The sequence below is a fragment of the Podarcis liolepis genome (genome assembly GCF_965112155.1).
Source record: "Podarcis liolepis genome assembly, chromosome: 6".
Taxonomy (NCBI): domain Eukaryota; kingdom Metazoa; phylum Chordata; class Lepidosauria; order Squamata; family Lacertidae; genus Podarcis; species Podarcis liolepis.
This window is the reverse complement of record NC_139559.1, coordinates 95913096-95926936: the sequence shown is the minus strand read 5'-3', so window position 1 is coordinate 95926936 and position 13841 is coordinate 95913096. Positions and strand designations below refer to the sequence as shown.

The window sequence follows — 13841 nt, the reverse complement described above, 5'->3', positions numbered from 1 at the left end:
AATGAGGCCAGGAACTCCAGCACAGATCTCCCTCCCCACCAAGACCCAGTTCCCCCCTTCCCCACAAACCCAAATAGAAAAATAAAATAAAAATCATCATCGTCATTATTATTCTAATCAAGTTCCTTTACAAACATGCTATTCTGTGATCATCCTTTTATCCTAGGCGGTGCTTTTTCCTACGTTTGTGAGCATGAGTGGAAATCCTGAGTCTCGCTGCAGGAGTCGACAGTTTGGCTCCTTCCCTTGTTGTTGCTCCTAGATGGAACTGCGCATGTGCGAAGACAAGACAGAGACTTCCAAACTGGATCAATAAACGTGTCACCCGTTGTCTGAAAACCACTGTCCTAATCACATGCCAGATTGTCTTTTTTGAATGAAATAAAATTCTTTCAAATAGTTTTTTAATGTTGTCATTTGTCTGTCTTGAGAAGCAATGGAGTGCGCCTCCGGGGGTGAGGTCAAAAGTCAAGCAACAGTGTCAGCAGTCCCAAAGTGACCTCTCCAGGGAGCAAGACTGGGCAGTGTGTCTGGAGGTCCTGGGCTTCCCAGATGACAAGACTCCCTCTCTTGGCTTTGCAGATGTGTCTCCAAGGAAAGCAGAGTTAGGCACCAGTTGGGCTGCAGGAGATGTCAGAAGGGGTTGTAAACGGCGCCATCCAACCGCCTGAGGGACTCCACTCCAGATTTGTGTAGGCTTTACTCCTTAGCCTTTTCAGCTCCCAAAGATATCCCACAAGGCAAATCAGGATCAGAGTTTTCCTTCTCCTCGCTGGGCTATCTTTATAGGTGGATGAGCCCCATCTGCCCCTCACTTCCCTCCACAGCATTGCAGAAATCACCTTCTTGACCACTGGGCCCACGCTTGGTCTTGTCCGCTCAATCTTCTGGAGCCTGTCTTGGCACACAGGGGAAGTTCCTGTGCATTTGAGACTCTTTGGCTGCTCTCACCTGGTTTAGGTGGCCAGTCAAACCGTTCCCAGGATGTGGCCTCTGTCACATGCTGACCGTTTCTAGGAGCAAGAGAACAAACTTTTTATTAAAGAATGGAAATGGTTGAATGAATAGTTACAAACTGTAAACAGATAAGAACACTGGCAGGATTATTGGAATAACCTGCAGTTTAATAAGATTATATATTTAAAGCAGATGCATAAATGAAGAAATTAAAGTAATTTGGATATGCATAAGACATGAAGAAACAATTTAAGGAACTGCAGAAAGAGGGGGAAGGAAGTCAAGTTTTGAAATGTTAAAATGACTGCAAAATTATTGAAATGTATAAACTTGAAAATCATAATTTTTTTAAAAAAAAATATTTCGCCCAAAATCAGACGTCATCCGTTTCACTCCCAACTGGAGCCAAAGGACACAGGCCTGGCCAGGACAGCTTTCCAGTGATAGCTTCTGCGTTGATGAGCCATGTGAGCCTCAACTGTCCTGCATCTACTCCAGCTGAGGAATCACACACCTCCTCCCCAAGCTAGCGAGCCCCACCTGGGCTGTGGGTCCTTGCCTTCCATCCCACCCAACTGACAGTTGTTAGTTCTGGAATCCTGAGCTTGAGGGGGGTACATCCCATTTCGCCCCGTGGGACACTCACCACCCCTTAGCCACCTGCCTTTGGCGCTGCAGCAGTGATGGCTTTGGTCCCTGAAAGAGCATGCAAGATCTCTCCCAAATCTCAATACATATTTTGCTCTCCTAGACAACTTGCAAGACTTCAATGAGATCTCACAAGATCTTGCAGGAAATCTCCAATCTGTTTACCTGCAAGCACACACCTTTAATCCCCCCCCCCCTTATTTAATACAAATTTCTCAATCTAACAGATTTGCACATAGGATTCTGTATCACATGAAATGGCACATTTGTTATGTTCTATTGTTACATTATTTGTGGCCTTCTAACACTTTGGGAGAAACCTTCTCTCCCTTTCCCCTTTAAAAATGAGGATCTATGCTTTACACTCAGCAGGAAGGCCCATTTAAAAGGAAACATGTAGTTGTTTTGCTGCTGCTTTTTTGTGTTCTCAGGTGTCCAAGTTAGCCTCCTGGCCCTGCTCCTCCACTATACCACAGCAACATCCCCCACTAGGAATCCCTACTTGGGCTTTCATTGGCCATCAGCAATATCCGGTGGAGCCAGGTGGAGAGAAATGCCCCATCTTGCCCATCTTTGGGGTTTCAAGAGGTATAGCCTCTGTGCATGTACAGAATTCATGATTCAGCAAATCTATTAGACCACTGAAAGAGTTTATTTCCTCTGATTAAATTACCAAAGGAAGAAAGCAGGATTGGCTTATCTCCCCAGGGACACAAGGAAGGGGAAGGTGTATGTTTAAGAAATCAAATTCCCCAAGGGCTGAAACTCTGTTCAGCCAGTTAAAAAACCCAAATTCTCTCCGTAGAGTGCTTCACATCTGGCGGGCAGGGCTTGTGTGCTTTGCTCATGATCCCTTGGATGTCCTGAGGCTGTTAGAGCAGCAGGCGTAAGTCTTGGGGCTCTGGGAGTGAGACATTGTCCTCAGAAGGCAAAGAGTAACTGAGGTTCCCTTTTCTCTCCCTTGGAGGCCCTGAACCAGGAGCTGGCCAGTTCAGGGCCTCCATGGGAGAGAAAAGGGGGGCCAGCACTTGTGCTCAAAGGAGCTTTCATACGCGGTCATCCTGCCCCACACTGACATTCCAAAATATCTGCATGCTCACCTATCCAAGAGGTGGTTGGTCTTGGGCTGGGGGGTCCCAGAAGGCAGAATAAGTTGAGAAGCAAAGCCCAAGAAGTTGGAGGCATCCTCTTCGCATCCACCCAAACCCAATCTAAACAGCTTGGCTCCAGAACCAGCCCCTCCCTTCAGTTCTGTTCAGTTCAGAATGTCAGTTAAGAGGGACCACCTGTATTTTCTTGATTCTTGCCTGAGGTCATAATGGGCATGCACACTGGTATCTGTTGACCTGTAAGCACACACCTTTAGTTTATCTTTTTAAAAATAAAAATAAAATACAAGTTTCTCAATCTACCAGCTTTGCACAAAACAGCAGCCGTTTTGTGATCCATGGCAGTGAAACCCCCATGTTTTATGGTGCGCCCCCCCAAAAATGAGGCTTCAGGACCTAACCCACAGGGTCACGATTTCTCCAAAGGTCCAATGTCATCTGATTCACTCCAAAGCAGCACCAAACACCCAGAGAATGCCCCCTGAAACATTGGGGGGGGGCTTTGAAAACACTACATTTCCCATTGTTAGAGTGGCATACGAAGGATGAACAAGTTAAATCAGTGATGATAGATTGGGCAAGACATGTAGGACATAAGATCATGTTTGAGGATTGGGAAAGATTGTGGAAGAAAGGGGTCAAGTTCACTGCATGTACTGTACTAACTAAAGGAAAACATAATGAAAATGATGTATAGATGGTATCTGACCCCTGTTAAATTAGCAAAGATTTATCATAACTGTGATAACCATTGCTGGAAATGTAAAGAAAAAGAAGGTACCTTCTATCATATGTGGTGGACCAGCCCCAAAGCGAAAGACTTCTGGGAAAAGATTTATAATGAATTCAAAAAAATGTTGAAATATACATTTATAAAGAAACCAGAGGCCTTTCTTCTTGGAATAACAGGTTTGGAATTGCCACCAAAAGATGTTAAATTATTTTTGTATGCCACAACTGCAGCAAGAATTTTGTTAGCTAAGAATTGGAAAACGCAAGAAGTACCAACAGTGGAAGAACGGCAGATGAAGATGATGGATTTTTCGGAGCTAGCCGATCTGACTGGAAGAGTCCCTGACAGAAGGAGGAGGAGTATCAGGAAGAATGGACGAAATTTAATGACTATTTAGTTAAATATGTTAAGTTAAATTAATTGGAAAAAGCTTGCATATAGCGGATAGGCGTAGGATTTAGATATGTAATATGTGATGAAGTAATATGTTTAATACTGAACTGGGAAGTAAGAAAGATGTTAAGTGATTAAGTTAATTTTATAAGAATATTGATTTGGAAAACCGTTAAAATGATATGCACTGAAATCCAACCAGGGGGATACGAGGAAGTCACTTAACAAATGTTAATTAGATTAGTCCTAATAAGGTTATGATTTATGTTTGTTTGTCTATTTGTCTCTGTGTTTAAATTTTTGTGAAAAAAACAATAAATTTTTTTTGGGGGGAAAGAAAACACTACATTTCCCAGCACCCCACAAAATGAGCCCTCAGCGCCCTAACCTGCTGGGTTAAGATATCGCCAAAAATCCAAGGTCAGCCGAATCATTACAAAGGGTGCTGAGCTGCGGGGGAAAGCCTCTGCAACGTTTGTCGAGAAAACACTATGTTTCGCCAAATGCATGGAGAAGGCCCCATGTGACATTTGGCAGTGAAAAAACTACGTTTCATGGTGCCCCACAATATGAGCCCTCGACACCCTTACCTGCAGCGTAAAGATTTCGCCAAAAATACGACATTATCCGATTAACTCCAAAGCGGTGCCAAACTCCAGGAAAAGCCCCTGTAAAAATACATTTCACAGCTCCCCCGCCCCCCCAAAAATGAGCCATCAGCACACTAAACAGTAGTTTCAAGATTTCGCCAAAAATCGGGGGTTGTCTGACTAACTCCAAAGCAGAGCCATATGCTGTAACAAGGCCCCATGCAACATTTGGCAGTGAAAACACTATGTTTTCCTGCACCCCACAAAATCAGCCCTCGGCGCCCTAACCCTCAGGATCAAGATTTTGCCAAATATCACAACTGGAGAGAGACCTGTTGCATAATGTAAAAGTGCTGTCTAAAATGTATAAGATATTATGGGAAAGGGATTCCTGCGTCGAGCACTGGCAAAATGGCCCGTGCAGTGTTTAGCAGGGAAAACCGCACATTTCACAGCGCCCCACAAAATGAGCCTTTGGCGCTCTAACCGAAAACCTGACGTCATCCGATTAACTCTAAAGCAGCGCCAAACTGCGGGAAATGGCCCCCTGCAACATTTGGCAGTGAAAATAGATATATAAAAGTCAGTGCTTTATACGGTTCAGCCATCAGGCGTAGCAATGCACAAAGTTTAAAGCCACGATAGCCAGCTCTGAAAAGCTGGGGTGGTTTGTGTTTTCTGAGGCATGGCCATGAGGCTTGGAGTTAATGACTTGTAACACATCACAGTCATGTTGACACCATGAATCATGTTGACACGATTTAGCGCTTCTACGCATGCGCGAGTGGCAAAACACGGAAGTAACCCTTTCCGGTACTTCCAGGTCGCCGCGGGACCCAACCTGAAAAAAGGTAACATGAAGCAAATGTAACATGAGGTATGACTGTACTGGAAGAAGCAAAGATCACCCGTGTCGAAGCAATGATTCTTCAACATCAACTTCATTGGACTGGTCATGTTGTTCAGATGCCTGATTCTTGTCTTCCAAAGAAACTACTCTATTCCAAACTTTAAAATGGAAAGCGTAATGCTAGTGGTCAACAAAAGAGGTTTAAAGACTCTATCAAGGCAAATCTTTCAAAATGTAGTATAAACACCGACAACTGGGAAACACTAGCCTGCGAGTGCCCCAATTGGAGAACAGCTTTTACCAAAGGTGTCATGTGCTTTGAAGATGCTCGAACTCAGGACGAAAGGAAGACATGTGCTAAGAGGAAGGCACGCTTGGCAAACCTTCACAGTGATCAACTCCTGCCCGGAATCCAATGTCCCCACTGTGGAAGGATGTGGGGATCCAGAATTGGCCTCCACAAGTGAATATTAATACTAAAGCAGTCTTGATATTTGTGGATGCAGAGAAAGCCTTTGACAAGATTTCTTGGAGTTTTATGAAGAAGAATCTACAGGGAATGGGGGTAGGACAAGGTTTTGAAAATGGTATAGGTGCAATTTATTCAGAACAAAAGGCAAAATTAATTGTGAATAATGTGATGACAGAAGAGTTTAAGATTGAAAAAGGGACACGACAAGGTTGCCCAATTTCTCCATTGCTTTTTATATCGGTCCTCGAGGTTTTGCTAAACATGATTAGAAAGGACCAAGAGGTTAAAGGTACTTAGGTAGGAGCTAAACAGTACAAATTGAAAGCATTTGCTGATGATTTAGTATTGACTTTACAGGAGCCAGAACCTAGCACTAAAAGGGTATTGGAACTGATTCAAGAATTTGGACAGATTGCAGGTTTCAAGTTGAATAAGATGAAAACCAAGGTTCTAGAGAAAAATTTAACTATGAATGAGAGAGAGAAGTTTCAGGAGGAGACAGGACTAACATTGGTTAAAAAAGTGAAATACTTAGGGGTTAACATGACTGCTAAAAATGTGAACTTATTCAAGGATAATTATGAAAAATGTTGGACTGAAGTGAAAAAGGATTTAGAAGTATGGACAAATTTGAAGTTATCATTGTTAGGCCGAATTGCTGTGATAAAAATGAATGTGCTGCCAAGGATGTTATTTTTGTTCCAAACATTGCAAATTTTGGATAAGATGGATTGTTTCAAGAAGTGGCAGAAGGATATTTCTAGATTTGTTTGGCAGGGCAAGAAGTCTCGAATAAAATTTAAGATATTAACGGATGCTAAAGAAAGAGGTGGATTTGCCCTGCCAGACCTTAAACTTTATTATGAATCAGCTGCTTTTTGCTGGCTGAGAGAATGGCTGCTTCTTGAAAATACTGAAGTGTTGGATTTAGAAGGTTTTAACAATGTATTTGGTTGGCATGCATATTTGTGGTACGATAAGGTAAAAGTACATAAAGCATTTAAAAATCATATTGTTAGAAAAGCATTGTTTAATGTTTGGATAAGATATAAGGATTTGTTAGGGGAAAAAACCCCAAGATGGTTGTCACCAATGGAAGCGAAGGCACAGAAAAAACTCAATATGGAGGCCAAATGGCCGAAATATTGGGAAATTCTGGAACAAGATGGAGAGAGAATAAAATTGCCAAGCTTTGAAAAATTGAAAAACAAAGTGCGAGATTGGCTCCATTATTATCAAATAATGGAGGCATACAATTTGGACAAAAAAGTTGGTTTCCAGGTGGAAAAATCAAAATTGGAAACAGAATTGTTAGATCCAAAAACCAAGAATTTGTCAAGAATGTATAACTTGCTGTTGAAATGGAATACTCAGGATGAAACGGTGAAATCAGCTATGATTAAATGGGCACAAGATGTTGGACATAACATAATGATGGCTGACTGGGAACGGTTATGGACCACAGGTATGAAATTTACGGCATGTAATGCTCTAAGAGAAAATTTAATGAAAATGATTTACAGGTGGTACATGACACCAGTCAAGCTTGAAAAAATCTATCATTTGCCCAATAATAAATGTTGGAAATGTAATGAGACTGAAGGTACATTCTTTCACCTTTGGTGGACGTGCCCAAGGATTAAGACATTCTGGGAGATGATATATAATGAAATGAAAAAGGTATTTATATATACATTCCTTAAGAAACCAGAGGCCTTTCTCCTGGGCATGGTTGGCCAATTGGTGTTAAAGAAGGATAGAACTTTTTTTATGTATGCAACAACAGCAGCAAGAATACTCATTGCGAAATATTGGAAGACACAAGATTTACCCACCAGGGAAGAATGGCAGATGAAGTTGATGGACTACATGGAATTGGCGGGAATGACTGGCAGAATCTGAGACCAGGGAGAAGAGTCGGTGGAAGAAGACTGGAAAAAGTTTAATAACTATTTACAGAAATACTGTAAAATTAATGAATGTTAGAAAAATGTTGGAATGAAGTTATATGGCTTTAGTAGAAATGTTATAAGGAATTAAGTATACAGTGGTACCTCGCAAGACGAATGCCTCGCAAGACGAAAAACTCGCAAGACGAAAGAGTTTTTCGTTTTTTGAGTTGCTTCGCAAGACGAATTTCCCTATGGGCTTGCTTCGCAAGACGAAAACGTCTTGCAAGTTTGTTTCCTTAGCTTCAGGACCTGTCCTTCCAGTGAGCACTCAGGGCTGATTTCCTTCAGAATGGAGAGGTTTGATCTTCTTGCAGTCCATGGGACTCTCAAGAGTCTCCTCCAGCACCATAATTCAAAAGCATCAATTCTTCGGCGATCAGCCTTCCCCCCCCCCCCCGAAATGTGCTGCTGCTATGGATTAAGTCATGTTGCTGCTGCTGCTGCGGGAGGGGGAAGGCGCATTTGCTGCACTCTCTGCAGGTTTCCCTGCCCTCGTGAAACCACTAGCCAAGGGAGCAGCTAGAAGGCAGCCGAAGCAGCCACGGGCCTGACGGCGCCCCCACCATCGCTCTTGGGCCGGAGAGCGCGGGAATGTCCCACTAACCGTGCTTCGCAAGACGAAAAATTCGCAAGATGAAAAACCTCGCAGAACAAATTAATTTCATCTTGCGAGCCACCACTGTAAATAGATTATTAGAGCATTAAAAGGAAAAATAAAGTTAGAATGTGTTAAGACAATTATAGGATAGAAAACAGAGGAAGATGGAAAGGAATTGCTGAAACAATTAATAGAAGTGGAATACAAAAAGGGAGGTGTGAGGAGGTCGTGGAAATTAGTGAAAGAAAGATAAGATATTGAAATTGGACTGTGTTTTAAATGGTTTTTGTTTTGTTTTGTTAGTTGTATGTTAGTGTTTTGCAGTTGTTTTTTTGTATTGTATTGTATTATTGTATGTTTTTTCTTTTTTGGTTTTTTGTAGTGTTGTGTTCAATTTGTTGGAAAACTAATAAATATTATTATTAAAAAAAATTAAAAAATAGAGCGCCAAAGGCTCATTTTGTGGGGCGCTGTGAAACGTGCGGCTTTCACTGCTAAACATTGCACGGGCCATTTTGCCAGTGCTCGGCGCAGGAATCCCTTTCCCGTAATATCTTATACATTTTAGACAGCACTTTTACATTATGCAACAGGTCTCTCTCCAGTTGTGATATTTGGCAAAATCTTGATCCTGAGGGTTAGGGCGCCGAGGGCTGATTTTGTGAGGTGCAGGAAAACATAGTGTTTTCACTGCCAAATGTTGCATGGGGCCTTGTTACAGCATATGGCTCTGCTTTGGAGTTAGTCGGACAACCCCAGAGTTTTGGCGAAATCTTGAAACTACTGTTTAGTGTGCTGATGGCTCATTGGGGGGGGGGGGGAGCTGTGAAACGTATTTTTACATGGGCTCTTCCTGGAGTTTGGCACCGCTCTGGAGTTAATCAGATAATGTCATATTTTTGGCGAAATCTTTACCCTGCAGGTAAGGGTGTTGAGGGCTCATATTGTGGGGCGCCATTGTTGTAAATAAAAATATGCCCTTTTCCCTTATGGGGTATCCAAGAGCCCATATAGAGTCCTTACATAGGTTCCCTATTGGTAGGAGAAAATAACAGAGACCAACCAGAGAATATTGAGAAGCAAAGCAGCTAGTAAGCTTGATCTTTATTGATCTGTTGCAACAGGGTACTCCCCTCACACGCAGGAGAGGAGGAGGACCCCCCAAAATTGCTGTGCAAGGGCTTATTAAGACTTTTGAAATTCCCATCCTCTAGATCAAGACCACCCCCAGAAACATTATGCATACATCACAGAAGGGGTGCAACCTAAGACCACCCCTCAGATACATCCCACCTACATCACAGAAATTTAAATGTTGTTTTTCTCCTGTCACAGTTTATCTCCTGTCTAGCAGGTTACTTGATTGGATTTCCTGGGGAGCCTGGCCATTCTTTTGTAGTGGTAAAATACTTATTTCCTGGGCCAGGTCACAGGCTCACACCTTATTCAAGCAGACATATCCTTGAGACAGGATTTGTGAGGAAAGAGACAATGGGGAGGCTTTTCCATTTTTACCATGCAGAGAAACATTTGCTCAGTTTAGGAATCAAAATGGTTCCAGGTTGGCTTTCCTGTGCTGATCTATGTACGTGTGGTTATGAACGTTGCCATATATCTAAAACCATAAAATTCCTATCACACCATGAAACGTAGTTTTTTCACTGCCAAATGTCACATGGGGCCTTCTCCAAGCACGGTTTAGGGAGAGTGCTTGGATGAAGAGACCAGGCAGGACAGACGATGCCCAGGCACTAATGTGAGCCCATTATGGGGCCCATGAAACCACTAGTTTCTTCAGGGCAAATTATAAGAAATAGGACAATCATGACTCAGGATTGTTAGACAGATGAATGAGAAAGAGAATTTTGCTGAATGAGCCAGCACCGTTGGGTCAATTAAACTCAAAGACACAATTGAGATGAAGGTTATCAGCAAGGAGGTCAAAGTTATCAGCATTTACCCCACAGGCTGGGAAAACAGCTTTAGGTTCCTTTGAACAAGTCTGAAACTGGAGGCCAGAAAGTTTGTCAGAACATCTCCCCATTGTTCCTGTTCAGATTTGTAGCGCTTCAGAAACCTGTTTGAACAGAAACAGCACCAAAACTAAAAAATTTGTGTCTGTGTCTGTTTATACATGCATGATCAATCTCTCTCTTGTAAAGAAGCTGGTAAAATGCGGTCTTGACTATGCTACCACTCAGTGGATTTGTAACTGGCTGACGGACCGAACCCAAAGGCTGCTCATCAATGGTTCCTCTTCATCCTGGAGAAGAGTGACTAGTGGGGTGCCACAGGGTTCTGTCTTGGGCCCGGTCTTATTCAACATCTTTATCAACGACTTGGATGATGGACTCAAGGGCATCCTGATCAAATTTGCAGATGACACCTGTCAGCGCTGCCTCAGGTCCTAGCTCACAGAGGACCAACGCCAGTTGCTCTTTATAAACAAAAGTCTTTATTGTGGTTCATTGTTGGTTTGACATCCGTGGCGCGCAGCGCTACGTCTGAGTCCTTAGACCGGCGAAGCTCCGTCTGACTCCTCCCCGCCCATACACCAGTTCAAGACCCGAGCTTTGCTCCACCTTTTCCTCTTATCCTTCTGCTCCTTTCTCCTCCGGGTCCTCCTGCCCTCTGGGGTTACCTCCTTCCTACTCTCTTCGGAGGCGGATTCTTCTGACTCCTCCCCACCCTTCCGGCGGGCTTTAGGACCTGGCTCCCAATCCTGGTTTTCTGCTGGCCCGCACGCCTCCACATTTGAACTTGGCGCGCACGCCCAGCCGCCTACTTTCCTCCTAACGGCTACACTGCTCCCCCCACTGCTTTCTCCTTCAGGGAGGCTGGCCGGACCTGCTCTTCCCTCCGCCCCTCCACTCTCTGACGGAGGCGTGGTCAGTCCAGCCTCTCTCTCTCCTCCTGCAGGAGGCTCTTGTTTTAACCCTTGGGATTCTTCCCCCCCCCCGCTACGCTCTGGTGGGGAAGCTATCCCTGATTTCCAGCTGCCGCTTGGAGACTCCCCACTGGCCCCCCTTGCCCTGCCTTTGGGGGCCCCCTTCTGGGAATCCTCTGATTCGCTGGAGAGACTCATAGAATCTCTCTGATCACTGGCATACCCTCCTGAACTCCCCTCAGATTGTTCCCCTTCGCTCTCCATCTCCTCTTTCCCCTGTGGCTCAGCCCCTGAGCCCATGACAACACCAAACTGGGAGGGGTGGCTAACACCCCAGAGGACAGGATCACACTTCAAAACGACCTTGACAGATTAGAGAACTGGGCAAAAACAAACAAGATGAATTTTAACAGGGAGAAATGTAAAGTATTGCACTTGGGCAAAAAAAAATGAGAGGCACAAATACAAGATGGGGGACACCTGGCTTGAGAGCAGTACATGTGAAAAGGATCTAGGAGTCTTGGTTGACCACAAACTTGACATGAGCCAACAGTGTGACGCGGCAGCTAAAAAAGCCAATGCAGTTCTGGGCTGCATCAATAGGAGTATAGCATCTAGATCAAGGGAAGTAATAGTGCCACTGTATTCTGCTCTGGTCAGACCTCACCTGGAGTACTGTGTCCAGTTCTGGGCACCACAATTCAAGAAGGACACTGACAAACTGGAACGTGTCCAGAGGAGGGCAACCAAAATGGTCAAAGGCCTGGAAACGATGCCTTATGAGGAACGGCTAAGGGAGCTGGGCATGTTTAGCCTGGAGAAGAGGAGGTTAAGGGGTGATATGATAGCAATGTTCAAATATATAAAAGGATGTCACATAGAGGAGGGAGAAAGGTTTTTTTCTGCTGCTCCAGAGAAGCGGACACGGAGCAATGGATCCAAACTACAAGAAAGAAGATTCCACCTAAACATTAGGAAGAACTTCCTGACAGTAAGAGCTGTTCAGCAGTGGAATTTGCTGCCAAGGAGTGTGGTGGAGTCTCCTACTTTGGAGGTCTTTAAGCAGAGGCTTGACAACCATATGTCAGGAGTGCTCTGGTGGTGTTTCCTGCTAGGCAGGGGGTTGGACTCGATGGCCCTTGTGGTCTCTTCCAACTCTATGATCATATGATTCTATGATTCTATGATTCTATGATTCTCTCTCACACACACACTGATGAAAAAATTGGGGATTGGCTTTTGCTGCCCAAGTTCCCTAAGTCCATGATCGGTCAGAGAAGAATGGATGGAGGCAGGATCCAGTGGAAAGCAAGACAGATATTTATTTTTCTGTTGCAACAAAGTTCCCTCCCTTCCTACCAAGGAGGAAGAGACCCTGAACAAAAATGTGCAGGAACCTGTAAGTCCTTTTGACATTTCCCAACCACCTTAGCCAAAGACCACCCCAAAATCAGCATACATACATCACAGAAGGAGGCGGTCTACAGCAGAAATCCTGTCTGCCAGGATATACCTGATAATGGTCACTGATTGCATTACCTGGGCAGTCTGGCCATTCTTTGGTGATGGTTCATACTTTAGTTCCTGAAACCAGGTCACTGGCTAACCCTATTCAGACACAAATACTCCCTTAAGACAGGATGTGTTAAGTTGTGGGTTGACATAGCAGCCGGCACAGCGATTTCTTCAAGTAGCTCTTTTATTCTGGTAAGCTGGAAATAAACTGACTGCGAACAGCTCAGCCGGCCTGTATTTATAGTCAGCCGGCTGTCAACATTGTAACCACAACAGCTCAGAGTTCCCGCCTAAAATAACGGACGCGGACCTGAGTGAAAACTATCTACAGACCTGAGTGAAAACTATATACAGTATCCCCCTGTTGGCCCAGGGTGAAACTACACTACATAACACCCCTCCCCACCGAGATAAGGCGTTAGTTACAATCGTAATGGTTTCCTTATATACAGCACTACGCGTAATGGTTCAATTAGGCACAAAAGCATATCGGTTACATTTCCCCTACTTAGACCAACAGTGATACCTGTCCAACAACATAGTCCTTTAAATAAGTTGGGCGCTTGGAAACTCTGCCAGACCGCCGGGGACTGGTAGGCTCAGCCACTGTGGCTTTGTGGGGCAGGAACATGTTATAAAAGTTCAGCAGCCCCAGGAATGCCTGCAACTCCGTTTTGTTCTTTGGGGTGGGGGCCTGCTGGATAGCGCGGATCTTGGATGTGGTTGGATGAAGGCCGGAGGCATCGATAAGATAGCCCAGGAACTCTACCTGTGAAACGGCAATCTGGCACTTCTCCCTCTTTACCTTGAGCCCGGCCTCCTGGAACCTGGTCAGCACGGCACGGAGGCGCTCGAACAGCTGTTGGTGTGAGTCTGCAGACACCAAGACGTCATCAAAATATGGTACCACGCCCGGAAGCCCTTGCAGGAGACGCTCCATAAGGCTTTGGAAGATGCCAGGAGCCACACTCACCCCGAACTGCAACCGGCGGCAACGGAATGCCCCCCGGTGGGTGACGATCGTCTGGGCCTCAGCAGTGGCATCATCGACAGGCAGTTGTTGATAGGCTTGGGCAAGGTCCAGCTTAGCGAAGACCTTACCCTCACCCAGGGAATGCAGCAGGTGGTGGACAACAG

At 44.6% G+C, this 13841-nt stretch overlaps 1 protein-coding gene and 1 long non-coding RNA gene across 2 annotated transcripts in view; one reads left to right on the top strand and one right to left on the bottom strand.

Moving 5' to 3' along the window:
* Nucleotides 1–105: 105 nt before the first annotated feature.
* On the bottom strand, nucleotides 106–3012 carry LOC310708658. Its single transcript, XR_014527127.1, has 2 exons — nucleotides 2706–3012; nucleotides 106–1013 (listed from the first exon to the last, which is right to left on the bottom strand). It is a non-coding gene; the product is annotated as an uncharacterized lncRNA (long non-coding RNA).
* Nucleotides 3013–12157: 9145 nt separating this feature from the next.
* The window catches only part of LOC310708573 (sterol O-acyltransferase 1-like), a 175369-nt gene continuing 173685 nt past the window's right edge, over nucleotides 12158–13841 (top strand). The window contains exon 1 of the mRNA XM_083507152.1: nucleotides 12158–12180. The gene's annotated coding sequence lies outside the window, so the exon portion shown is untranslated. The remainder of the gene's footprint in view (nucleotides 12181–13841) is intronic.